Here is a 26512-nt window from a genome sequence, read left to right as displayed (position 1 = left end):
TGGGGTGGCACATGGAACTCGTGCCAGGAGAGAGGTGGTGACTTACCCTTGCAGCTCGTTCAATGTCATTAGTTTTCTTTTGACACTGGATGGTGGCTCTCCTGTACAAGCTGCCCGCACTCCCGGCAGCTGCCGCTGCCTTCCAGGCGGCATTGCTGGTACTGCTGCTGGGTCTCTGACCCCCTCGGGGAACAGGATGGCCCATCCCGCATTCACCATGTCCAACAGTCTGTCCAGTTCAGCATCACTGAAGTGAGGAGCTGGTCTGCGCTCTGCCATTTTTCTTTCTTCTGCGTTGAGTGTGGTGAGGGAGCATTTAAAAGCAGCTCCCTCTTGTTAGCGGTGAGTAGCTGGGGGCGCGAGTGTCGTGATTTAGACTATGAGCGAGCCAGCAAATGTTCCTGCGGCTTATATTCGGCAGAATGTGCCATTAGATACAGGTCACGATCTCGCCGATCATGCGGCCGTTGAACGACACCCCACCAATTGCGCACAAATGTTTTCCGTTAGATTTCGGCCCCAATTCTCATTTTTAACCTGTGTGAATGTACAATGATATGCTTCATCATTTTTCTCACATTTAATTGCTAATAAACTCACCCTTTCTTTGCCTCAAGAAAGCCCGATTACATTGGCTCCTTTTAAAACATGGGTCGCGATTCAGCGGACTCAAGTTAAAGTCCACTGTTGGACACGATGAGCAGAGTGTTTCTCGGCGGTTGCAGCACCGAGGAACATCCCGCTATCCAATGGCACTTTGCTGGGTTTTTTTGGCCTCAGGGAGTTTCTCCCCATCGAGGCTGCACTTAGAAGGGTGACAGGGTGACAAGGGGAGTGCCAGAATGCCACCCTGCCCTGTCCATGACCACCTGGGGTCTCCAATGGGGAGACACCCCAGGTGTGGTTACGACTGCTCCCCGTTTGTGTGGACCAATACTAAATGGCACCCTGGCGAAGACTCCGAGGTGCAGCTGGTAAGGCCCGGGCGCCAGATCCTGGTATTTAAATGAGCAATTATGCAGATGGGCGAGATCCAGATCCCGCCGGGCGGAGAGAGTCGGGTGAACCACGAATGGCCTAGCACGGAGCCCGATTTAGAGCTCGTGCTTGATTTACCCCTTGCGCCTGGACACAGCGGGAACATTGAATCACACCTTAAATATGAAATGAAATGAATGAAAATCGCTTATTGTCACAAATAGGCTTCAAATGAAGTTACTGTGAAAAGCCCCGAGTCGCCACATTCCGGCACCTGTTCGGGGAGGCTGGTACGGGCTGGGACAAGGTATCCACAAGGGAAGGTATTCTTTTCAACTTAATCTTGTTGCAACCAAGCATGGGGTTGAATAATTTCAAAAACATCTTTTTTGATGGAGGCCTGTATTGGTCCCTTTAATATGGCTGGTTAGACTGGATACCGAACTGATTTTCATTAACACAGCTAGCTGGCCCAGTAAAGGATTCTTTTAGTGCAAGTTAATTTTGCACAGGATTATGTAAACAGTGTTTACATAGAAATAAGCTAAGCCCTCTTTCACTTGTAGGTCCTGGTGCCTTTCATGTACCAATATGATGGCCAGTGTACTGTGTGTATGTGCTCCCTGCCCATCTCCGGTGCTTGTTGAGTGCCTAAATGCTGAATGCAACACCATTGGATTTTTAGGCCAATAAATCTAGATTTGAAAACCGCACCAATACTTCTTGCACTACATCCTTTTTATTTTGTTATGTCTTTAATTGAATCAATGTCATTGATCACTTGGGAGTAAGTTTGTGGGTTTCTCAATAATGGGATGAGTGGAGTCAGATGAGCATGAATCCCAAGGTGGAAGGATTTATAGCTGAAGGATGAATTAATTTGATTTCTCAAAAAAACAATGTGTGGATATGTTCAATTTCAGTTAAGGAAGCCGTCACAGGGATTTGTGTTCTGACTGCTTGTAAGCCGAGACACTGTTTCAATCAATCCCATCATTCTATTGATGGCTGTGAAGTTAGTGCTACTTGTCATGATATCCACATCAGCATATCATGGTGCAATCACACACACACTGATGGACAGGCAGTTGGACCAATCAGCACACACATAATATCGCAGCCAATCACCAGTGAGAGCACACGCACTATAAAACAGGGAACACCACAGTTCCCGCTCATTCTACCAGGAGATAGCTCAGAGCACAGAGCTCACAGCATGCCACTCAGACATAGACCCTGTGCTGAGTGCCTCACTAAGATAGTGATAGGGCTGGGTCCACAGGTTAGCTGGTGAAGCACGTACCCAAGCCAGCAGTTAGTAGTTGTCGTTGTTAAGACAATAAAACAGAGTTGTACCATCTACAGCCGTGTTGGATCATTTGTGCATCGGAACACCCAACACGACATGACACCAGTAGTGGAAGCTAACCAGCGACCGTGAGACCTACCTGCACCCTTTCAGAAATCCGCCATCCTGCTCCATGGAAAACATCAGCCCGCCGCAGCCGCTCCGAATCGCTGGTAATCTCGGCGTAAATTGGAAGCTGTTTAAACAGCGCTTCCAGCTCTTCCTAGAAGCCACAGACAGGGAGAATGCATCAGACACCAGGACGATCGCCCTCCTTCTCTCCACGGCAGGGCAACACGCCATCTACATCTATAACTCCCTGGCATTCGCGGAAGGCGAGGACAAGACAAAATATAAGACGGTGCTTCTGAAGTTCGAGGAACACTTCAGCGTGGATGTCAATGAGAGCTTCGAGAGGTACCTCTTCCAGCAGCGCCTGCAGGGTAAGGATGAGCCTTTCCAATCTCACTTGACACACCTCCGTATCCTCGCACAGTCCTGCGGCTATGAGGCCACCTCCGACTCCATGATACGGGATCAGATAGTTTTTGGGGTCATCTCGGACACCATACACCAGCAGCTCCTAAAAATAAAGCGCCTCACCTTAGCGACTGCCATCGAGACCTGCGTCCTCCATGAGAACGCGACCAGCCGGTACTCCCAAATCCAGGCGACCAAAACAGCACGGCACGGGTCCTACGAGGCGGAGCGCGTCCAGTCGATCCAGTTCCCCCGCGGCCCAGACAAGGGTGGCCATTTTGCGCGCTTTCCGAGGCCTCCCGCGCTTGTATGCGCCAAAAGAGGGGACGTTGACGCAGAGGGACGTGATGCGCAGGCGCGCTCTACGCAGGACCGCACCACGCATGCGCAGTGGCGCAATGAACGCAACAAACACCATGACGTCATGACGTGCGGCTCCGCCCATTTAAAGCGGCAATGTCCGGCCAAAGCGCGACAATGCCTCCGCTGTGGCAGGATGGGCCACGATGCTGCCTGCTGTCGAGCAGCTCAACCTGCCAACTCCCAACAATTCCGCCAGCCTCGCAGGGACGTGCGGGCGATTCAGCCCCCATACACTGAGTCATATCCTGACAACATGCAGACCAGCGATACCGACGACTGGTAGCCCTTCCGCGTTGCAGTAATCCACAAGAACCGGATGTCCCCAAGTCGGAACCACCAGCCGCTGCCAGTGCACAGCATTGATCCGGGCGATGAGTGGTGTGCCACCCGAACGGTCAACTGATCACAGATCACATTTTGCCTGGACACTGGTGCCTCCGCCAATCTCCTCGCATGATCAGCCTTTCAGACCTTGAAGGTTAAACCACCGATTCTGCCATCCCACTGTCAGCTGGTTGACTATAATGGAAACATCATCCCGGCCACAGGGTCCTGCCAGCTCGATGTTACACACAACTCACATAAAGCCACATTATCATTTGAAATCGTTGGATCCTTAAAGGACTCTCTGTTAGGCGCACAGGCGTGCAAGATCCTCCACCTCATTCAGCGGGTACACACTCTGTCTCCAGAAGGCACGTCCGATTTCCCGGATGCAGACTTTAGGGAGCAGCTCCATTCACACCTCGCGCACAACCAGGAGGTTTTCGAGGGCATGGGCACACTGCCCTGCACGTACAAAATACGGCTCAAACTGGACACCACCCCAGTCATTCACGCACCTAGTGGGGTCCCAGCACCACTCAAGGACCGCCTCAAGCAGAGCTGCAGGACCTGCAGGACCAAGGAGTGCTTTCCCGGGTCACGGAGCCAACGCCATGGGTCAGCTCCATGGTATGCGTCAAGAAGCCCTCCGGCGAGCTCCGGATCTGTATCGACCCAAAAGATTTGAATCACAACATTATGAGGGAACACTACCCCATACCCAAACGAGAAGAAATCACGAGCGAGATGGCTTGGACAAAAATATTCACCAAGCTTGATGCCTCAAAGGGCTTTTGGCAGATTCAATTGGATCAGTCCAGCAGGAAGCTGTGCACTTTCAACACTCCATTTGGCAGATACTGCTACAAAAGGATGCCATTCGGCATCATTTCAGCCTCCGAGGTGTTCCATCGCATTATGGAACAGATGATGGAGGGCATCGAAGGGGTAGGCGTCTATGTAGACGGTGTTATCATCTGGTCCACCACACCACAGGAGCACATCAGTCATCTCCAGCGTGTCTTTGCACGGATACGAGATCAGGGCCTGTGCCTTAACCAAGCCAAGTGCTCTTTTGGCCAGACTGAGATAAAGTTTTCTGGGGAACACATCTCCCGGTCGGGTGTGCGGCCGGATGCCGACAAAGTAGCAGCCATCGCAGCCATGCAGCAGCCGTCAGACAAGAAGGCAGTGCTGTGCTTTCTCGGGATGGTCAACTTCCTGGGGAAGTTCATTCCCAACCTTGCTTCGCACATGACTGCTCTTCGCCACCTGGTCAAAAAGACAATGGAATTCCAGTGGCTGCCCGCACACCAGAGTGAATGGGAGGAGCTCAAGGTCAAGCTCACCACCGCCCCAGTACTGGCGTTTTTCGATACCACACGGGAAACAAAGATCTCAACTGACGCCAGCCAGTCTGGAATTGGGGCGGTACTCCTGCAACGGGACGACACCGCATCATGGTCGCCTATGCGTCATGGGCCATGACCCCCACAGAACAGCGCTATGCGCAGATTGAGAAGGAGTCTCAAGGTTTCTTTGCATGCCCGGATGACAGCTGATGACGTCGTGTCGTGCAGGCGTATGACCTCCGGATAACTTGAGAAGTAGTCAATCAGAATAATTTAGTCCCTGCCGAGCGCATGAAGACTGGCATCGACAAGTTTCACGATTATGTATATGGTCTTCCGCAGTTCACTGTGGAGACCGATCATGGCCCCTGGTCGGCATCATTCAGAAGGAACTCAACGATATGACCCCTCGCCTCCAGTGCATTCTGCTCAAGCTCCAGAGGTACGACTTCCAACTTGTCTACACCCCGGGGAAGGATCTCATCATCGCAGATGCTCTGTCCAGGGCGGTCAACACACCGCCCGACTCGGGGGGGGGTTCGTTTGTCAGGTCGACGCACAAGTAGCCTTCACATCGGCCAATCTGCGGGCCACTGATGCACGTCTGGCCCACATTCGTCGTGAGACTGCGTCTGACCCCCTTCTACAGCGTGTAATGCGTTACTGCTGTTTGTCACTTTTATAAATGACCTGGAGGAGGCCGTAGAAGGATGGGTGAGTAAATTTGCAGATGACACTAAAGTTGGTGGAGTTGTGGACAGTGTGGAAGGATGTTACAAGTTACAGAGGGACATAGATAAGCTGCAGCACTGGGCTGAGAGGTGCCAATTGGAGTTTAATGCAGAAAAGTGTGAGGTGATTCATTTTGGAAGGAATAACAGGAAGACTGAGTACTGGGCTAATGGTAAGATTCTTGGCAGTGTGGATGAGCAGAGAGATCTCGGTGTCCATGTACATAGATCCCTGAAAGTTGCCACCCAGGTTGGCTGGGTTGTTAAGAAGGCGTAAGGTGTGTTAGCTTTTATTGGTAGAAGGATTGAGTTTAGGAGCCATGAGGTCATGTTGCAGCTATACAACACTCTGGTGCGGCCGCAGTTGGAGTATTGCGTGCAATTCTGGTCGCCGCATTATAGGAAAGATGTGGAAGCATTGGAAAGGGTGCAGAGGAGATTTACCAGAATGTTGCCTGGTATGGAGGGAAAATCTTACGAGAAAGGCTGAGGGACTTGAGGCTGTTTTCATTCGAGAGAAGAAGGTTAAGAGGTGACTTAATTGAGGCATACAAGATGATCAGAGGATTGGATAGGGTGGACAGTGAGAGCCTTTTTCCTCAGATAATGATGTCTAGCACGAGGGGACATACCTTTAAATTGAGGGGAGATAGATGTAAAACAGATGTCAGAGGTAGGTTCTTTACTCAGAGAGTAGTAAGGGTGTGGAATGCCCTGCCTGCAACAGTAGTGGACTCGCCAACACTAAGGACATTCAAATGGTCATTGGATAGACATATGGATGATAAGGGAATAGTGTAGATGGGCTTTAGAGTGGTTTCACAGGTCGGCGCAACATCGAGGGCCGAAGGGCCTGTACTGCGCTGTAATGTTCTATGATCTATGTTCTACATGACGGGAGTGTGGCTCAAGGGGCAGTGCCCACAATTTACAATGTCCCGGACGACTTGGCCGTCATTGATGGTGTCCTCTTGAAGTTGGACCGGATCGTGATCCCACACAGCATGCACCGGCTTGTCCTCGAACAACTGCACGAAGGCCATCTCGGAGTTGAAAAGTGCAGGCGGAGGGCCTGAGAGGCTGTGTACTGGCCGGGCATCAGCGACGACATCGCCAACATGGTGCTCAACTGCCCCACCTGCCAAAGGTTTCAGCCGGCGCAACCCCCTGAGACCCTTCAGCCCCATGAGTTGGTCACGTCCCCCTGGTCGAAGGTGGGCGTGGACCTCTTTCATGCGCTCGGCAGGGACTACATTATTCTTATTGACTACTTCTCAAGTTATCCGGAGGTCATACGCCTGCACGACACAACGTCATCAGCTGTCATCCGGGCATGCAAATAAACCTTTGCTCGCCATGGAATTCCGCTCACCGTCATTTCTGATAATGGGCCTTGCTTTGCGAGCCAAGAATGGTCTTCCTTTGCCACTTCATACAACTTCACACAAGTGATGTCCAGTCTCTTGCATCCTCAGTCGAATGGCAAGGCTGAAACGGGCGTCCACATTGTGAAGCGGCTCCTCTGCAAGGCTGCTGATGCCGGATCTGACTTCTGTTTAGCCCTGCTGGCCTATCGCGCGGCCCCACAGTCCACGGGCCTCTCGCCAGCCCAGCTGTTGATGGGTCGCACCCTCAGGACCACTGTGCCGTCCATTCATGTTCCTGACCCTGACCATGTTGCAGTATTGCGAAGGTTGCAACAACAGCGTGCTCAGCAGAAGGTGGCACATGACGCTTGGGCGACTGATCTTCCTGCCCTGGCACCTGGAGACAACGTACACATACACCTACCGGAGGGTGGCTGTTCGGCAACCGCCGAGGTTCTCCGCCACGTGGCTCCCCGCTCATTCCTGGTTCACATGCCCGATGGCTCCATTCGCCGCCGTAATCGCCGGACCCTTCATCTGGTTCCGCGCTCGCTACGAGATCATGCACCGGTGCCACGCCCTCCTGTTGTCCCTGATGTCGACTTTGTTGAGCTTACTGCCACTCTGCCTCTTCCTCTCTCGCCCATGGCCAGGCCCATTCCTCAGCCGGTGGATCCTGACCCACCCTTGAGGCGGTCAACCCGAATTTGTCGCCCACCTGAGACTTGACTTATGAGCCTGTTTGCACATTGGACTCACTGAATTGTTTTACAATACTGTTAACGAGTTTCTTTCTTGTCGTTCATTGTTCCAGAAGTTTTCTCTCGTCGTTTGCTGATTGCATTTGTTCTGTTATTGGTACAACCTCATTGCTCTGTTGCACCTGACACCGTCCTCTGTATATAGTTTAGCTTCATGTACATGTTGTAAATATTGTACACACATACTCAGATGTACTCAGTACACATTTCTATTTATCATAGATTATCATAGAATTTACAGTGCAGAAGGAGGCCGTTCGGCCCATCGAGTCTGCACCGGCTCTTCGAAAGAGCACCCTACCCAAGGTCAACCCTCCACCCTATCCCCATAACCCAGTAACCCCACCCAACACAAAGGGCAATTTTGGACACTAAGGGCAATTTATCATGGCCAATCCACCTAACCTGCACATCTTTGGATGTCGTGAGGACTAGAATACAAGACCAACGATTTGGATTAGCATGTTGGCACATATCCTTGTGAAAAGGGGGGATGTCATGATATCCACATCAGCATATCATGGTGCAATCACACACACACACCGATGGACAGGTAGTTGGACCAACCAGCACACACATAACATCACAGCCAATCACCAGTGAGAGCACACGCACTATAAAACAGGGAACACCACAGTTCCCGCTCATTACACCAGGAAATAGCTCAGAGCACAGAGCTCACAGCATGCCACTCAGACATAGACCATGTGCTGAGTGCCTCACTAAGATAGTGATAGGGCTGAGTCCACAGGTTAGCTGGCGAAGCACGTACCCAAGCCAGCAGTTAGTAGTTGTCGTTGTTAAGACAATAAAACAGAGTTGTACCTCTACAGCCGCATTGGATCATTTGTGCATCGGAACACCCTTCACGACAGTACTTTAAATGTTTTTACTGGAAAGTTTTTCCTAGCTGGCTGTGGTTATACTGATATTAGTATTTTCATGATTCACTCATTCTTCACTCTCCATTTATTCACCTTTTATAGATAAAAAGAGTGTTCCAAAGTATTAGACATGTCGATGGTGCTTTGAGCATAATATCACATTATGTAATAATCAATTCCCTTAAGACCATTAAACATAGGAGCAGAATTAGGCCACTCGGCCCATCGAGCCTGCCATCTGCTATTCAATCATGGTTGATATATTTCTCATCCCCATTCTCCTGCCTTCTCCCCATAACCCCTGATCCCCCTATTTATCAAGAACATATCTATATCTCTCTTAAAGACACTCAGTGATTTGGCCTCCACAGCCTTCTGCGGCAAAGAGTTCCACAGATTCACCACTCTCTGGCTGAAGAAATTCCTCCTCATCTCTGTTTTAAAGGATCATCCCTTTAGCCTGGGGTTGTGCCCTGTGGTTCTAGTTTTTCTGACAAGTGGAAACATCGTCCCCATGTCCACTCTTATCCTGTAAGTTTCAATAAGAGCCCCCCCCTTATTCTTCTAAACTCCAACAAGTACAGGCCCAGAGTCCTCAACCGTTCCTCATATGACAATCTCTTCATTCCAGGGATCATTTTTGTGAACCTACTCTGGTCCCTTTCCAAGGCCAACACATCCTTAGACATAAGGCCCAAAACTGCTCACAATACACCAAATGGAGTCTGACCAGAGCATTATACAGCCCCAGAAGTTCATCCCTGGTCTTGTATTCTAGTCCCCACGACATGAATGCTAACATTGCATTTGCCTTCCTAACTGATGACTGAACCTGCACGTTAACCTTAAGAGAATCTTGGACAAGGACTCCCAAGTCCCTTAGTGCTTCTGATTTCCTAAGCATTCCCCATTTAGAGAATAGTATTCCATCTGCCACTTCTTTGCCCACTCTCCTAGCCTGTCCCATGTCCTTCTGCAGACCCCTGTTTCCTCGATTACTTGTACTGAATTTGAAGGGCGACACCAGCACGAAATGCTAGCTGCCTTATTTAACATTCACCAGAGGGTGGTGTTGCAGCAATGCATTTTAAGAAAATGACAGACACGCTGAAGGCAAGTAAAGATTTTTCCAGTGCCCTTATCTTGGAAACTGAGTTTGTGTATTTGTACCACTCTAGTATGTTGTTATGTTCTGTGAGTTCTGTGCTTGCCAGCCCCTTCTGTTTAATGTTGGTCTTGCAGCTGCTCCACCTGCTCCTCCTTTCCCTCCAATGTACGTGAAATGGCTGCTGAGTCATTTTGCCTGCTGCTTGTTGCTGCCCTTGTCTTCATGCCCACCTAGCTTGTCTGACCCGTTTCCATTCATCTGCCACTCTGAGCTGTTCACCACCCCCTTTGCTGTTGGAACCCAGGCTTTCTGTGCTCAACAAGGCCAGAGACCTCTATTTCTGTGTTGTGTTTTCTGTGCCTGCCCACATAGTGATCTTCCACTACTTCAGCGTGTAAATTGCTGTTCTCCCTGTCCCCATACCATAGCCCTGTTGTAACTGGAGCAATTGCTGATGCTGTATCTTCCCATCCTTGTTGATCAGCTCCTTGATCACCTTGATCATCATTTTTCCAAGTCTAATCCCAAATTTTATTTAATTTTCAACAGAACAACCCTAATCTTTATTTCTTTACTAGTCCCATATTCTCTTGGGTGGCACGGTAGCACAGTGGTTAGCACTATTGCTTCACAGCTCCAGGGTCCCAGGTTCGATTCCCGGCTTGGGTCACTGTCTGTGCAGAGTCTGCACGTTCTCCTCGTGTCTGTGTGAGTTTCCTCTGGGTGCTCCGGTTTCCTCCCACAGTCAAAATATGTGCAGGTTAGGTAGATTGGCCATGCTAAATTGCCCTCAGTGTCCAAAAAGGGTTGGGTGGGGTTGCTGGGTTGCGGGGATGGGGTCGGGTGGTGGGCTTAAGTGGGGTGCTCGTTCCAAGGGCCAATGCAGACTCGATGGGCCGAATGGCCTCCTCCTGCACTGTAAAGTCTATGATTCTATAAAATTCTATGATGATTCCCTATCTACTTGTTCCCATTGTCTTCCCCTTTTCCTCAAATTCTCTGACAATTATCTTCCTTCTTTTGCTCTATTGCCTTCCTCCTCCTACTCCTCAGTTCCTCTTCTCCCATCTGCTGCTTCCCATCCTCTCTCCTCCACTCATTTCCTCCCTTTCCTCATCATCTTTTTTTCCCCCGTCTCCCTATATGTCACTCATCTTCTTCCTTCCCCTTCAATCTCTGTCTCCATCCTCCCTCGTTTGACATTCCCCACCTCGGTCATTTCCACTTTCCCCTTCCTCTCCTGATGTCCTTCCTCTTTCTCATGCCCTCTTGCTGACTTCCTCATCTCTTCAATCTCCCCCATCTTTTCCTTGCGTTCCCTCTCCTCTCCCTTCATTTTCATGACATGGTAATTATCCCTTTAAGGGCAACACAGCAGAGTAAAGGTCACCTGGCTTGGGGGATCAACTGGGACTCAGAATGAGTAATCACCCTGGGGGGTGGAGTCCCCCCCTTAGGCAGGAGACATGTACGGAGCTAGATGCAGCCATGAAGTTGCTATTTTCTTATTAATAAATCCTTTTTGTATTCACAAATGAAGTCTGTAAAAGTGCATCATTGCAAAACCTGAATGTGCTTCTATTAAAATGTAGCTGTTTCCTTTAGCATTCAACCCTACTCAACCCTATTCAATCCTCAGCAAATTGTCGATTCTCTCTGAACTGAAGTGAAATTAAATATTGCGCTAGTTTAAAATTCAAAGTTTATGTTCAAAGTGGTTAAAATTCAGAGTTCAGAAGTTTAAAATTCTGTTGAGTGCAGCGCACTTGTTGAATGGTGCAATTTACAGTTCACTTGCCACTTCAACACATTGGCTGCAGTTCTCTGGCTGCTGGGAATCTGTTCCCGCCGGCACAGCGCACCTGCCCGCGGATTCCCCAGAAGCGTGGGGTGGCTTCAATGGGAAATCCCATTGATAAGCGGCGGGAGTATAGAATCTCACTGCCACTGAGAAACACGCGACTGGGGGACCGGAGAACCCAGCCCATTATTTGGGGATTGCACGACTTTCAGGTGGTCCAGTATACAGAATAAAAATTGTTTGTTAGTTGTTTTGTTTGGCTTGGCTTTGTCTAATGATTAACACACAAACTAGGTCGAACAGTTTACGGGGTTTGAGTACAGATGACACTGCAAGACTAGTTTATTACACAGGGCAAAGACTTGTTTGAAGTGGCTTCCGCGAATGTACCATTCAAATTACACCTCACCGAGGACAAACCACTTTCATGATGGTTATCATCATGCTTTAGATCTCCAAGGGTCCTTCCAGCATGATTTTTCTGAATGGAAAGTCGCTATCCAGCTGGCTGAAACCACTCTCCACAGTTTCCCTAATCTCCAACATGTTCCGTGGCATTCCAGTGAGGCTTGTACATTAGCAACATTAACCACATAATCTTTATCCTCTTGAATAATAAATTCTCAGCTCAAATCTCACAACAATTGCGTCGTGCCAATTTAGTGCAAATGAAAGACAATTGCTTCCTTCATCAGTTTTCTCTGAGCAATGCTCTGTATAACAAAGTTCGAATGATCTTCCCAATCTGCTAACAAACCACAATAAAATAAATCTTAAGGGTCATAACACCGGGTGACACCAAAGGCCTAAGAACAATGATCAATTAGAGAAATATATTTTAAAGCTGATTTAAATCCTGCAGAGGGCAGCATGCGCCTTACAAACACATGCATCGCTGTGTTTGAATATAAATTCAGACAAACATGTTTTTCAGGGTTTTTAAGAAGTAATCTTTTTTTCTTTTGGTTCACTTGTGTCACAAGCCATTCATTTATGAAGGAGGCAGCCACTGATCTTCGTTCAGCCCACTATCAATGCTGCTGGGAACCCAAAATGTTAGCAAAGAAACCGGAATATGTGGGAACGTTCTCCTGTGTAAATGTTCCTGCATTCTTTTATGGTCGTACCCTGTGTACACCCAATCAATGTATTCATAATAACAATAATAATGAGAACTAAATTTTCAGGAGTGGGAGAAGGGCCAAAGCAAGTGGGAAAGTATTGCTTAAAAGAAGCAAATCCAAAATAGAAGCAATATGGATACAGCATAATATATATTGTATATTAGCTGGCCTGCCAATATGCTAAAATGTATTTGGAGAGTCAACCAGGATTACGCATGTTGCGTGCATGAGATGGTAATGTGAGATGGTAATGAGATGGTAATGGCCTTGTGGTAATGTTACTATAGTAATCCAGGGGCCTGAGAAAATGTTCTGGAGACTGGAAGCAAAATTTTACATTCCCCCACTGGCTGGTTTGTAGGCGGGGGGTTGCTGTAGAATCCTGCAGATGGCATTTCCACTGGGCCCTTGCCCACCCCAACCTCAGCAATTTTACAGGGGGACAGGTGAGGCCGATGCTGCTACATCCTCCCTTCACGTCCATCCTACGCCCAATTGAGGCCCTTCAATGGCTCATTAAAGATCACATAAGGACCGTTTCCCACCCAGCCTCAATTTTCAAGCTGGTGGGAGGAGTTTGTGAGGGGGGTGGGGGGAGCCTGAAAAGTGACCATGCTCATGCCCTGGACGAGAAGGAGAGGAGGGCATCTCCATTTACATCTGATTTCAGATTCCAGCAACCGCAGTAATTTGCTTTTACCTCCGTCTATAGCCTGCTTTAACATCGGGTGCTTGCGCCACCAAAATGTCTGCCCCCTGCAGGTGCTTCCTCCCTCCCAGGCCTCTCCACCAACTCTTCCACCCCTCTCTGCCCAATTCCCAGGCTTCACCTCCTCTCCCTGCCCTGAACTCTCCAAAACTTACCCGTTCCTGGATTCCTGGGACTTAGGGGACTGCCTGCAGTCCCAGTCCTGTTCACTGCAGTTTCTGACCCTGCTGGGACTAGAGAGGTCCGTGCCAATCAGATTGGCCTGCAGCTCTCTGAGGCAGGGCTTCATCCCAAGTGAGGGGTGGAGGTTCCATCTCAATTATTTAATGCTAACAAGGGTTAAATGGCTATGGTGCAGGCAATAATGGTGCCAATGGGATCGCTGTCAACTCCTCAGATGGCAGGAAGGGAAACCCCACCATTCCAAAAATCCTGGCTATGAATTAAAATCACATCACAAATTTAAATTCACTTAATAAATCTAGAATCACAGCACTGAGGATCCGGGTTTGATCCCGGCCCCGGGTCACTGTCCATGTGGAGTTTACAAATTCTCCTCGTGTTTGCATGGATCTCACCCCCACAACCCAAAGATGTGCAGGGTAGGTGGATTGGCCCACGCTAAATTGCCCCTTAAATTGGAAAAATAAGGATTGGGTACTTTAAATTAAAACTAATTAAATCTAGAATTAAACTTCAGTCTCTTTACCATGAACCTAATCTTGATCATGAACTTACCAGATTGATGTAAGAACTTATCTGGTTCATTCATGTCCTTCCGGGGAGAAGATTTATCATTCTTATCTAGTCAGGTCTGTATTGACTCCAGACCTACAGCAGTGTGGTTGACTTTAATTGCCCTCTGAATGGCCTAACAAGCCATTCAGTTGTAGATGGCTCTCCACCAGCTGTTCAAGGGCAATTAGAGATGGGCAATAAATGCTGGCTTGCCAGCTATGCTCACATCTCAAGAGCATTTAAAACAAAAATCTGGTGCTTTATCATTGGTGTACATCAATACATTTTCATTCTTTTCAGTTAAATGCTCCGTTTAATTCTAAAATAAAAGTGATATTTTTGGTTTTGGAACTGAGGCATTTATGTTGTTTTTTTATAAATTTAGAGTACCCAATTCATTTTTTCCAATTTCGGGGCAATTTAGCGTGGCCAATCCATTTACCCTGCACATCTTTAGGTTGTGGGGGCGAAACCCACGCAAACACGGGGAGAACGTGCAAACTCCACACGGACTTAAGCAAGGAGTCAGGAGGGCTAGAAGGGGTCATGAAAAGTCATTGGCAAATAGGGTTAAGGAAAATCCCAAGGCTTTTTACACTTACATAAAAAGCAAGAGGGTAGCCAGGGAAAGGGTTGGCCCACTGAAGGATAGGCAAGGGAATCTATGTGTGGAGCCAGAGGAAATGGGCGAGGTACTAAATGAATACTTTGCATCAGTATTCACCAAAGAGAAGGAATTGGTAGATGTTGAGTCTGGAGAAGGGGGTGTAGATAGCCTGGGTCACATTGTGATCCAAAAAGACGAGGTGTTGGGTGTCTTAAAAAATATTAAGGTAGATAAGTCCCCAGGGCCGGATGGGATCTACCCCAGAATACTGAAGGAGGCTGGAGAGGAAATTGCTGAGGCCTTGACAGAAATCTTTGGATCCTCGCTGTCTTCAGGGGATGTCCCGGAGGACTGGAGAATAGCCAATGTTGTTCCTCTGTTTAAGAAGGGTGGCAGGGATAATCCCGGGAACTACAGGCCGGTGAGCCTTACTTCAGTGGTAGGGAAATTACTGGAGAGAATTCTTAGAGACAGGATCTACTCCCATTTGGAAGCAAATGGACGTATTAGTGAGAGGCAGCACGGTTTTCTGAAGGGGAGGTCGTGTCTCACTAACTTGATAGAGTTTTTCGAGGAGGTCACTAAGATGATTGATGCAGGTAGGGCAGTAGATGTTGTCTATATGGACTTCAGTAAGGCCTTTGACAAGGTCCCTCATGGTAGACTAGTACAAAAGGTGAAGTCACACGGGATCAGGGGTGAACTGGCAAGGTGGATACAGAACTGGCTAGGCCATAGAAGGCAGAGGGTAGCAATGGAGGGATGCTTTTCTAATTGGAGGGCTGTGACCAGTGGTGTTCCACAGGGATCAGTGCTGGGACCTTTGCTCTTTGTAGTATATATAAATGATTTGGAGGAAAATGTAACTGGTCTGATTAGTAAGTTTGCAGACGACACAAAGGTTGGTGGAATTGCGGATAGCGATGAGGACTGTCTGAGGATACAGCAGGATTTAGATTGTCTGGAGACTTGGGCGGAGAGATGGCAGATGGAGTTTAACCTGGACAAATGTGAGGTAATGCATTTTGGAAGGGCTAATGCAGGTAGGGAATATACAGTGAATGGTAGAACCCTCAAGAGTATTGAAAGTCAAAGAGATCTAGGAGTACAGGTCCACAGATCACTGAAAGGGGCTACACAGGTGGAGAAGGTAGTCAAGAAGGCATACGGCATGCTTGCCTTCATTGGCCGGGGCATTGAGTATAAGAATTGGCAAGTCATGTTGCAGCTGTATAGAACCTTAGTTAGGCCACACTTGGAGTATAGTGTTCAATTCTGGTCGCCACACTACCAGAAGGATGTGGAGGCTTTAGAGAGGGTGCAGAAGAGATTTACCAGAATGTTGCCTGGTATGGAGGGCATAAGCTATGAGGAGCGATTGAATAAACTCGGTTTGTTCTCACTGGAACGAAGGAGGTTGAGGGGCGACCTGATAGAGGTATACAAAATTATGAGGGGCATAGACAGAGTGGATAGTCAGAGGCTTTTCCCCAGGGTAGAGGGGTCAATTACTAGGGGGCATAGGTTTAAGGTGAGAGGGGCAAAGTTTAGAGTAGATGTACGAGGCAAGTTTTTTACGCAGAGGGTAGTGGGTGCCTGGAACTCACTACCGGAGGAGGTAGTGGAAGCAGGGACGATAGGGACATTTAAGGGGCATCTTGACAAATATATGAATAGGATGGGAATAGAAGGATACGGACCCAGGAAGTGTAGAAGATTGTAGTTTAGTCGGGCAGTATGGTCGGCACGGGCTTGGAGGGCCGAAGGGCCTGTTCCTGTGCTGTACATTTCTTTGTTCTTTGTTCTTTGACAGTGACCCAGGGCCAGGATCAAACCTGGGACCTGGGCGTCGTGAGGCACCAGTGCCAGCCATTGTGCCACCATGCTGCCCTCATATAAATGGAGCATTATGAGGTTCTTTGTGCAGTAATATATTCCACTGCTTTAAGATTCTCAGTAGCAGTAAGAGATTGTATGGGGAGTCTTTATTTTGGATATTGGCACAAAATGTGTGGTGGTCAATTGGCAGCTCATTTTACACACTTTTGAAGTCATTGTTAAATAAAATGGACAGAGTAAAAAATAAACTACCAATTTACCATTTCTTGTTTTGTTCTATCACCCAAGAACAATTTAGTTCAAGACCAACAGGTTGTTCATTTAGATAATATATTGAGCCTGTACACCTTCATTTGTCATTCTGTTTTAAATCATGTTGACCATATTTTCTGGGCTATGGGATACCTGGCAGCTGCAATGCATCAAGAAGGGCTGAATGCATGAGATAAGGGCTCTACAGCACTGCTAAAGGGCTAGGAGAAGTAGGAGTGTTTCCTGAAGGCCCAACAAACTACCCAGTAAACCTACCGTGACCCTGTGTTCCCCCCACTCCTAACACCATCACCCACCAACTTCCCCCACCTCACTGCCAACCACCATGGATGCCCATCCGCTTCTGTGTCCCCTCACCCTAACCACCATTGGACACCCCAACTGCCATCTGTCCTTTTTTCTCAAATAATAGCAAAATACTGCAGATGCTGGAAATCTGAAATAAAAACAGAAAATGCTGGATAATCTCAGCAGGTCTGACAGCATCTGTGGAGAGACATAGAGTTAAAGAGCATGATTCACCCGAGAAATGACTAAGGGCGCAATTATATGGCCTCGCTGCGCTATCGCTTGAACGCAATGACGCCGGTGAATAACGGAAGAGGCTGAAAACGAGAACCGCGCCAGACGGCAAGCAGTTTACGATGCAACTGGCCCGCTCCCATAGGTGTAATCAGGATCTCGCCGTCGCGTGGTGAGAAACTAATTATCACCACTTAAGCGCTATTTCCATACAACTAACGAGAGCCACCACCCCATATCCAAAGGCCTCCCGTCATTCAGTGACCTGCCCAGCAAAGGTTCATGCTGACGCCGATTAGAACTCCTTTTGAAAAGTGTGAACCTGGCAGAAAGGCTTTGGTGGGGAGCCAAGCTCACAGGCAAAGAGCCTGAGGGCGCTGGGCTTGCCAACACAGTGCTCGGCGGGGGGGTGGAGGATGCTTCGTGGGTGTGGGTTGCCATTGGAGGGTTTTGGGGGGTACGCTGGGGGGAGAAAATTCAGGGGCAAGCCATGTCCCTGCTCGTCTGCCCCACCAACCACCCATAACTCCCACTGACAACAAAGGCCTCTGGCTGCGCGGCTAAAGGCTATTGCGAATAGGGAATTGGCAATTGTGGTTAAGGTATTTATTGTGTGTAACAATTCCCCACTCTCCCGATGGTGCCGCAACCTTCCCCCACCCCTCTCATCCACCTACCCTCTTCCCTCTCCCTCAGTGCCCTCAGTGAGCCTGAATGTGCTTGGCCCTCCTAGCTCTACCACTATGTCTAGGTGAGTCCCAAGGATGCATATCTGAGGTGAAGGCAGACAGCTGTTTACCTCATCCCGTGGCCTTCGATGCCCCTGGCGGGCGTCCTCTGGGGGCTCTGGGGCCGGAGGGCCCTGGCTTATTTGCCGGCGGCACATGCACAGCCGTGTCACCCTGTCCCATGTACTGACCTTGAGATGCAGTCTCATCAGAGGGGTGGAACTCAGGGGAGCTGGAAGCCACCATCGCCACTCCATGGGACAGGTCTGGGTTGGCACCCAGCGCCCCCTCCTCCCGCTCATAGTGCCCTGGGGTTCGCCTTGGGATGGAGGGGCAGCTGGTTCGAGCCCCGGCTGCACCTGCATCATCTGGCTTTGCCAGCCCTGGCGATTCCCCATGATCTGCACCATCGTGTCGACACCCCGCTGATGCTCCTCAGTGACTGGGACATGCTTTGCAGTGCCTCGGCAAAGCTCACCTGTGACTGGGACAGCCCCGCAGCGCCTCAGATATTTTCCATCCGAGAGTGGGAAATGTCCCGCAGAACCTCATCAAGGCAGCCTGGTACTAGGTCACATCCCCCAACGAGGTGGACATTCTGTCGAGACCAGTCACCGACTACACAACACCCTGGACACCTTCACTAATGGGGCCGACGTCGTGCACCAGGCTTTCCACTGCAGTCGCCACCCTCGCAGTATTAGCCTCGGTTTCCCGCTTTGCCGGTGCCATCTCCTGCACCCGTAGCCTCTGGGATGCCTCCAAGCGGCTATGGACCTTGGAGTATCTGGAGTGATGCTGACATTTCCTCTGAACGTCCCGGCCACTCCCTATTGTCTCAAACAGCTCCGGCTAACCCTGTTCCACACGCTGAGCATTAGGCTGGGACCCAGCTGGGTCCTGGGATCCAGCAGCCCTCCGACTGCTGACTTGCCTGGAGGTTCCTGCCTCCACCTAATGCGCATCATCAGCTGTGTCGTGCTCACCAGATTGTGTCCCATAAACTTGACCACCATTGTTCCTACCATGGTGCGTTTATCTGCGCTGGTGGAGGATGAAATGACAGCTGTGACACATCAATCGTGTCTTCCTCGGAGCTCTCCTCTGAGCTGTTCTCCTGGGCAGCTAGAGGTGGATCACCTGGGATGATCACCAGTGCTGTCGACTGGAGGATCTACTGGAGAATGGACATGTGGTCAGTGGGAGGGATGGGTCAGTCAGTACGGCAATCACTACTCACATTTGACAGGCCCTCTGGGTGGAGCCCGTTGGTTCCCCACCTCTGTGGGGTCCACCAACCTCCGCGTTTGGTGACTGCCCTGTCCTCGGCCACGCCAGTCACTCCAGAGCACGCTCTTCAAAGATGATGAGAATTCTTATGTCCTGCACCCCACCGCCAGTCTGGGCCCTCACCCGGCGATTGTGGGAGACCTTTTCCTGAGGAGACACAGAGAGGACATTGTTCGCCACATGCGTGGTTTGCAGTGGTGGGAGGGGTTGCGAAGGCAGAGTTGGGAGGGTTGAAGTGAGAGGGGGATGGAGAGAGGGTTGGGGGTCACATGGAGCGTTGGGTGATGGATGCTCGCGTGGGGGCGGAAAGTCTCGAGAGGGTGGTTAGGCTGTGGTTGCGTTGGTGTCTACTTGTGCTGCCTGGTGTAGGTTGTTGACCTTTTTCTGACACTGGATGCCAGTCCTCCTGGTCACACTTCCGCCACTCACAGCCACCGCCACCTCATCCAAGGCAGCACTAACTGCCCTATGGTTGACCCTCCGGGATCCTCGGGGGAACAGGACATCCCTCCTGGACTCCACTGCGTCTAGCAGCCTCCCCAGATCAGCATTCCTGAATCTCGGGACCGGTTTCCGAGGCACCATTGTTGTGAGCTGGCTGGGGTTGGCTGAACAAGTGCAATTTATGTGCTGCTCGATGTTGTTAGCGGTGGGGGGGCTGGCGAGCGTGGTGCCAGCGAATCTGCTGGCGAGCCTTCATTTACGGCGAGAATCCCGTGAGGCCTCGATAAGTGGTCCAATTATCGTTGAATAGCGTTGCCGGCCTCGCTGGTCCCAGCGGCGGGAAGCTTGCAGCAGTTCCCGCTCACTACAACACTTAGAAATCTTAAACGCTCTCAAAGCACTCAACCAAGTCAATACAATAGATGGCGGCATGGAGACCTACTCCTCACTTTGGGGAACCCGACCTGGCCAAGCTTCTCGATGCCATGGATGTTCCCCTTAGGGGGTCGGAGAACCAGCAGCAGGTCAGCAATGCCCACTGGGAGGCAGCTGCAGTGAGTGCAGGCAGCATGACCAGGAGGACCACCGTCCGATGTAGGAAGAAGATGAATATCCTCCAACGAGCTGCAAGGGTAAGTTGCCACCTCTCTGCTGGCATCAGTTCCACCTGTTACACTTCAATTTCCCAACCTACCCCTCCAAAATCTACTGGCCGAGACCTCGCACCCTCCCAACATCTGATCTACAAGCTTGTTTCTCAGAATCCACTGGCATTCACAGTCACAACCCATTCATGTGTAGGTGTGTTGCCCACACATACCACCTGATATAACCCCCTGATCCATCAAGCATGCGGTTTAAAAGGCCCTCTCTTTGTCCCTGCAGGAGAAAATAGCCCATAATAAGAGGGAAAGGGCGAAGACAGGGTGGCGGAATCCCAGAGATCCAATTCCTTACCCTCTTTAGGAAAGGGCCTTGGAGATCGCGGGGTTGGCCAAGGAGAGAGCAGAGACCGACAGCGAGGTTGGCCAAGGAGAGAGCAGAGACCGACAGCGAGGCTGGCCTGCACCAGAGAAGTGAGGATTGTCCATAAATCTATAAGACATAGGAGCAGAATTAGGCCACTCGGCCCATCGAGTCTGCTCCGCCATTCAATCTTGGCTGATACGTTCTCATCCCCATTCTCCTGCCTTCTCCCCATAACCCTTAATCCCCTTATTAATCAAGAACCTATCGATCTCTGTCTGAAAAACACTCAGTGATTCGTCCCTTCATCCAGATGAGCTGTCTCCTGTGAGTTGTAGATGTTGCACACAATTATCCGTTCCTTTCACTGACCACATGTCCATGTCCATTGTCTTGCAGGATCACCATCTGATGGGGCTGGGACATCTGGAGTCATTGCCTCCCCTGGCTCTCAAGAGAACGAGAACATTCGGAGGAGAGCTCCGAGGAGAACACTGGCAATGCGTCACAGCTATCACCCAAACTTCCACCAGCTCAAAGACACACACCTCGATGGGCGACATTAGTGGACAGGCTTCAGGGACACTATCTGGTGAGTACCACACAGCTGCTGATGCAGATCAGGTGAGGACAGGAACATCCAAAGGAGACAGCAGTCGAAGGTCTCCTGGATTCCTGGACTCAGCTGGGTATCAGCTAGATGCCGAGCCACTGGACAAGGTTCTCTCAGAGCTGATGCAGATGATAGGACATAGCCATGACATTCAGGAAGGGGTATCAGTGACATTCCAGTGACTGCAAGGCCGCTTGGAGGAGTCCCAAAGCCTTCAAGCGCAGGAGGTGGTGCAGGACAACGTGGATCCCAGGCCACAACTGCTAGGGTGGTGACCGCATTGAAAAACCTAGAGCACGATGTCCACGCCTAGAGTGGTGGTGTCCACACTGATCCTCAGTCTGTGACGACCATGACTGAGGGCCTCGACATCTCATTTGTTGAGGGACATGTCCCAGACAAAGGTGAACATTGCGGAGGCACTCCAGAACGTGGCCCAGTCACTGAGGACCATCGGCCAGGGTGTTGACACTAGCGTGCACACAATGAGAACCTCCAAGACTGGCAGCGCAGATGGCTCAGAGGTTTCTGGTGTTCACTTCAGCTGCCCCTCCATCCCATGGAGTCACCCAGGACCCTCCCGGCACTCTCAAGGAGGAGGAAGTGCTGGAGCCCATTCACAGGCCGTCCACCAAATAGATTAGTGCAGTCTCCAGTTCTTCTGAATCCTCTTCTCCTGTCACAAGCAGAACACGGTGGCACGGCGACGCCTGTGACACAGGTTAGTCAGCCTGGCCACTCTGGCTCCAGGTTCCCAGAGGATGACCGCCAGAGGCATCAAAGACCACGCAAAACCAGGTTGCCTCCATCTCTAATGTGCATCCTGGGGACACACCTAGCGATAGCACTAGACCACAGAGGATCAAGAAGAGAGAGGAGCATTGAGTGGGATCACTATCCATTACTCGGGGGAATGGGAATATGTCACATTAAAATGTTTAATATTAAAACATCTCATACCTAATGCATGTGAAGTTTCTGTCATGTTAACCTTCACAGTGGGCTTGCCCGCCCCCCACCCAAATCTCAGCGAGTGGTCATCATTCTCCTGCCTTATATAGGGACCCACTGACTGTGCTGACACAGGCCCATCACCCTGGAGTGATGTTACCTAGACCCTTGGAGAGTGGAACAGGCTGGTTGGGGAAGGGGCGGTGTGCTTTGTGAGGAGCGAGCGGGGATGGAATGGGTATGCGAGTGTTGAGCTGAAGGACAGAGCCTCGGCTCATGAGAATCTCAAGACGGTGAGGCATGTTGGACTCTTGCCACTGCCTGTCCTCCAACCTCCGATCCCTCCTTGGGCTCGTCCTCTAGCCCTTCTTGGTCCTCTTACACCTCCTCAGATGTGTGTTTCTCTTCCTCCTTCTCATCCAGCATGTCACCTCGCTGCTGTGCCAGATTGAGGAGGGCACAGCAGACCACCACAAAGCAGGAGACCGTCTGTGGGTGTACTGTAGCGCCCCGCCAGACTGGTCCAGGCAGCGAAACCAATATTCAGCAGCCATGAGGGCACCACGTGGACCTTATTGTATCGGGTCTCCACTTTGATTTTAGGCCTCTGCACTGGCGTCATCAGTTGTGACCTCAAAGGGTAGCCCTCACAAGCCAACCCGTCATCCTGGGGTGGTCCTCGAAGACAGCGGGGATCTCCAAGTGTCCCAGGGTGTAGTTTTCATGGATGCGCCCAGGATAATGGGCACACCCATGCATGATCCTGAGGCGGTAGTTGCGTACAATCTGAACATTCAGGAAGCGGAACCTCTTCCTGCTAATATAGGGCATTCCCTGATGCCCCGGTGCTCACAGGGCGACATGTGTGCCATTGATAGCTCCTTGGACTTGTGGCATCCCAGTAATGACGGTGAATCCTGCAGCCCAGGCATCTTGATGGGTCTGGTCCAAGTTGAAGATGATATAGTCTAGTGCCCGGGAGTACAGAGCATCCGTCACCTCTTGTATACACTTGTGGGCTGATGACTGTGAAATGTCACACAGGTCTCTCCTCGAGCCCTGGAATGACCCAGTGGAACAGAATTTTAAGGTTGCAGTGATGTTCACAGCCACCAGAAGCGGGTGTCCTCGTCCACGTGGTGCCAAGACCAGGAGGATGTACCACAGGTGCTGCACTGTCTCTCTGTTGAGACGCAGTCTTCTGCGTGTGTGCTGTCCGTCAGCTCATCGAAGGACCAATTACTCCTGTACACACTGGCATGTCGCTGGCCTCTCCTTCTAGCCCCCTCCTCAGCCTAATGGCGGCCGTGTCTTGAGGGTGTCTGGTGGCCCCCTACACATGTGTTGATGCCTCCAGCCTATCTTGGTCTTACTTCATCTTCGGCGTCTGCCTGCCTCGGCTGCGACAAGCACAACCTCCACAGGATCAACACCAGCAATCATTTTTGTATTTGGAAGGAATTAGAGAATGAATGCAAATTCGGTTTAATGAGCTGTTTTGGACGTGATCTGGATCTCACTATTGGGAACAGGGCGGGTGATTTTCAAAATGGGCATGAATCATGATTTTGGCCGCTATTTTCCTGGCGCAACGGGATCGGTGTCGGGCGCAACGGGGAAGGAAAATCATGCCTAACGTTTTTGTTGAAGCATCATTTAAATCTGCAAAGTTAACTTTGTTTCTCTCGACTGATGCTGCCAGACCTGCTGGGTTTATCCAGCATTATCCTGCTGGGTTTATCCTGCTGGGTTTATCCAGCATTATCCTGCTGGGTTTATCCAGCTGGGTTTATCCTGCTGGGTTTTTCCAGCATTTTCTTTTTTAGTCCTTATTTCTCATACTGTGCCTGATTTGACTCCAAATCAACCTATTTCCTTCTCCGCCATTCCTTTGTTTCTTTCTCAATTCCTAAATCACATTGAGGATGTTTTTGGAGTCGAAGTTTGAGGAAAAATACAGAATGGGGCATACCAGGAGGTGACCTGTTCCAGTAAAGCCTGAACCATCATTTGTTGCTCAGAGGTGACACTTGACTTCATGGTGTGGATTCTGCAGTCGGTGGTGAACAAATGGTGCTTACTATTCATGACACTTACACTTGTCCACCTGTGGCCTTCATACTGCATTTGGGTTGCTAGAGAGGCAAAATAATGTGGGTCCTCTACAGGGGCTCTCACACATGTGTGAACAGAGAAAGGAATGGTGTGCCTCCTCAAACAATCAAACTGAGAAACGCAGAGTCCAAAAAAGGAAATGGAAGTTAGAATATTGCATTCAATGTAAGATTGATGTATGGAATGTGATATAAAGAGAGGGAAGGAAAGATATGATTAAATGAGGGAGATAAGAGTGAAAGAAAGAATAGTCCCCTAACCTCCTGCAGGATTTGCGACTTAAGTCACTGCTGCACTGCACATGCACGGCGCTATGACTCGGACATGCGCATGCACAGACATTTGCGCTGAAAGCGCGCAGCGTTTAAACTCCCGGACAATTTTTTTTTGTTGGCTTGAAGCCCTGCGTTGCTGAATGAAAAATCCAGTTGAAGTGCTATTTACACAGAGACTTTTCAGCCTAGCAGAGGCAGGAGACATCAGGAGACATTTTATTGTTTGGTTAAAGTATTTTATTATTATTGCTTAGCGTTTATATATATATATGTTTAAAATGCAAATAAAATGAAAAGAAGATACATTTTTTATTTTTTTTAAACTGTGGTTTGTCATGAGGCTGTTAATTCCATTAAAAAGGTACTTTACTGTATAAAGTGAGCTTGAAGTTAAAGAAGGTGAAATAACTTTTTTTTTTAAATTTGGTTGGTCATGAGGATGTTGATTCCATTAAAGGAACTATAATGGATAGAATGTGGTGATCACTCACTAACGGGTATGATTGCCCACCGAAGATACTCCGTGTTACTGGTCACGGATTCTGTGGGTCCTTGCGTGGCTGAAGAGCCCGATCCAAGAGCTGCATCTTCAATCACTCACTTGGCAGGAGTTTCCAAAAGGTGGGTCCTTGAATGCTAAGTTGCAGGTATTCCTTTCTCAAGTTCCTTTTCCGGGTCTCCTCTTGCTGTCGGGTATTCTCGAATTGTGACCCTTCAATCAGGAGGCTCCTGCAAGTAGGTCTGTTCTGAACAAAGGTCTCCCAGGCATTGACACCTATGTTCCATTTCTTGAGGTAAGCCTACAAGGTGTTTTTGAAGAGATTCCTTTGTCCTCCTCTTGTTCGGGATCTTTCCTTGATCTGGGTGAAGATTTGCTTTGGCAGTCGGGTCTCTGACATCCTAAGCATATGGACGGTGCAGCGGAGTTGGTTTCGGATGATCATGGCGCTATTGGCTCCTTCAAGGACATTAATGTCCTCTCAGCAGGTTCAGAGCTAAAGTACATTTGGATTTTGCAATGCATTTTAAGTTGAATTGTTTATGAGTCACCCTGATGCAATGTTCATCGTTAGAAGCTTCAGTGATTACTTAAAATGTGTTAACAAAGTTTAATGCCTTAGTTGATATATGCAAGCCTTGTGTAAGCTAATGTGAACTATCTGTCTGACAGGTATTGCTGCGAACCAATCATCCACCCATAAGAGTGTACTGCCAAAGTACATTCCGAAATGATGTCAGAGGGATATGTGCCAGGACACTGCACTTCAGCAGCTGTTGCTTTCGGCTCTTGAGCTTGTCAATTAACAATTGTCAAAACCCCCCCTTCCCTCCGTCCCTCATCTTGCCTCCCACCCCTTCCCCCTCTTCCCTCCCTACCCTTCCCCTCTGTTCCCTCCCTCACCCCCCCAATCCTCACTCCACTTTAAAAATAGACAAGGCCGTTGTGTTTAAGTGAGAAAATATATTTTATTGCAAGAAATTTGTAAAAGTTGAGGCAGTTTTCTGTAATTTTTCAGCTGATAAAGTTAAACGTTAAGTTAAATGTTAACTGGTTTAAAGTTTTGTATTTATAGTATAATTTTCGTTAATAAATGTTTTACATTAAACTTTACAAGCTTCTACAAAATGTCTCACTGAAACATTGGAACATAACATTTAATTGAGATAATTATAAATGAATAAGATAATTGAAGTAAACAAGGCAGAAACACAGAGGCACACTAGTTAGCACTGCTGCCTCACAACACCGGGACCTGTGTTCAATTCGGACCTTGGGTGACTGTGTGGTGTTTGTATGTTCTCCCCGTGTCTGTATGGGTT

At 49.3% G+C, this 26512-nt stretch overlaps 1 long non-coding RNA gene across 1 annotated transcript; it reads left to right on the top strand.

The window, feature by feature from the left end:
- Positions 1-173: 173 nt before the first annotated feature.
- Positions 174-26185, top strand: LOC140428762 (uncharacterized). Its single transcript, XR_011948864.1, has 3 exons — positions 174-342; positions 21137-21329; positions 25863-26185. It is a non-coding gene; the product is annotated as an uncharacterized lncRNA (long non-coding RNA).
- Positions 26186-26512: the final 327 nt, after the last annotated feature.

The sequence above is a fragment of the Scyliorhinus torazame genome, chromosome 8, assembly GCF_047496885.1.
Source record: "Scyliorhinus torazame isolate Kashiwa2021f chromosome 8, sScyTor2.1, whole genome shotgun sequence".
Classification (NCBI taxonomy): Eukaryota; Metazoa; Chordata; class Chondrichthyes; order Carcharhiniformes; family Scyliorhinidae; genus Scyliorhinus; species Scyliorhinus torazame.
Note: the sequence above shows the minus strand (reverse complement) of the source record. Positions and strands in the feature narration are given on the sequence as shown.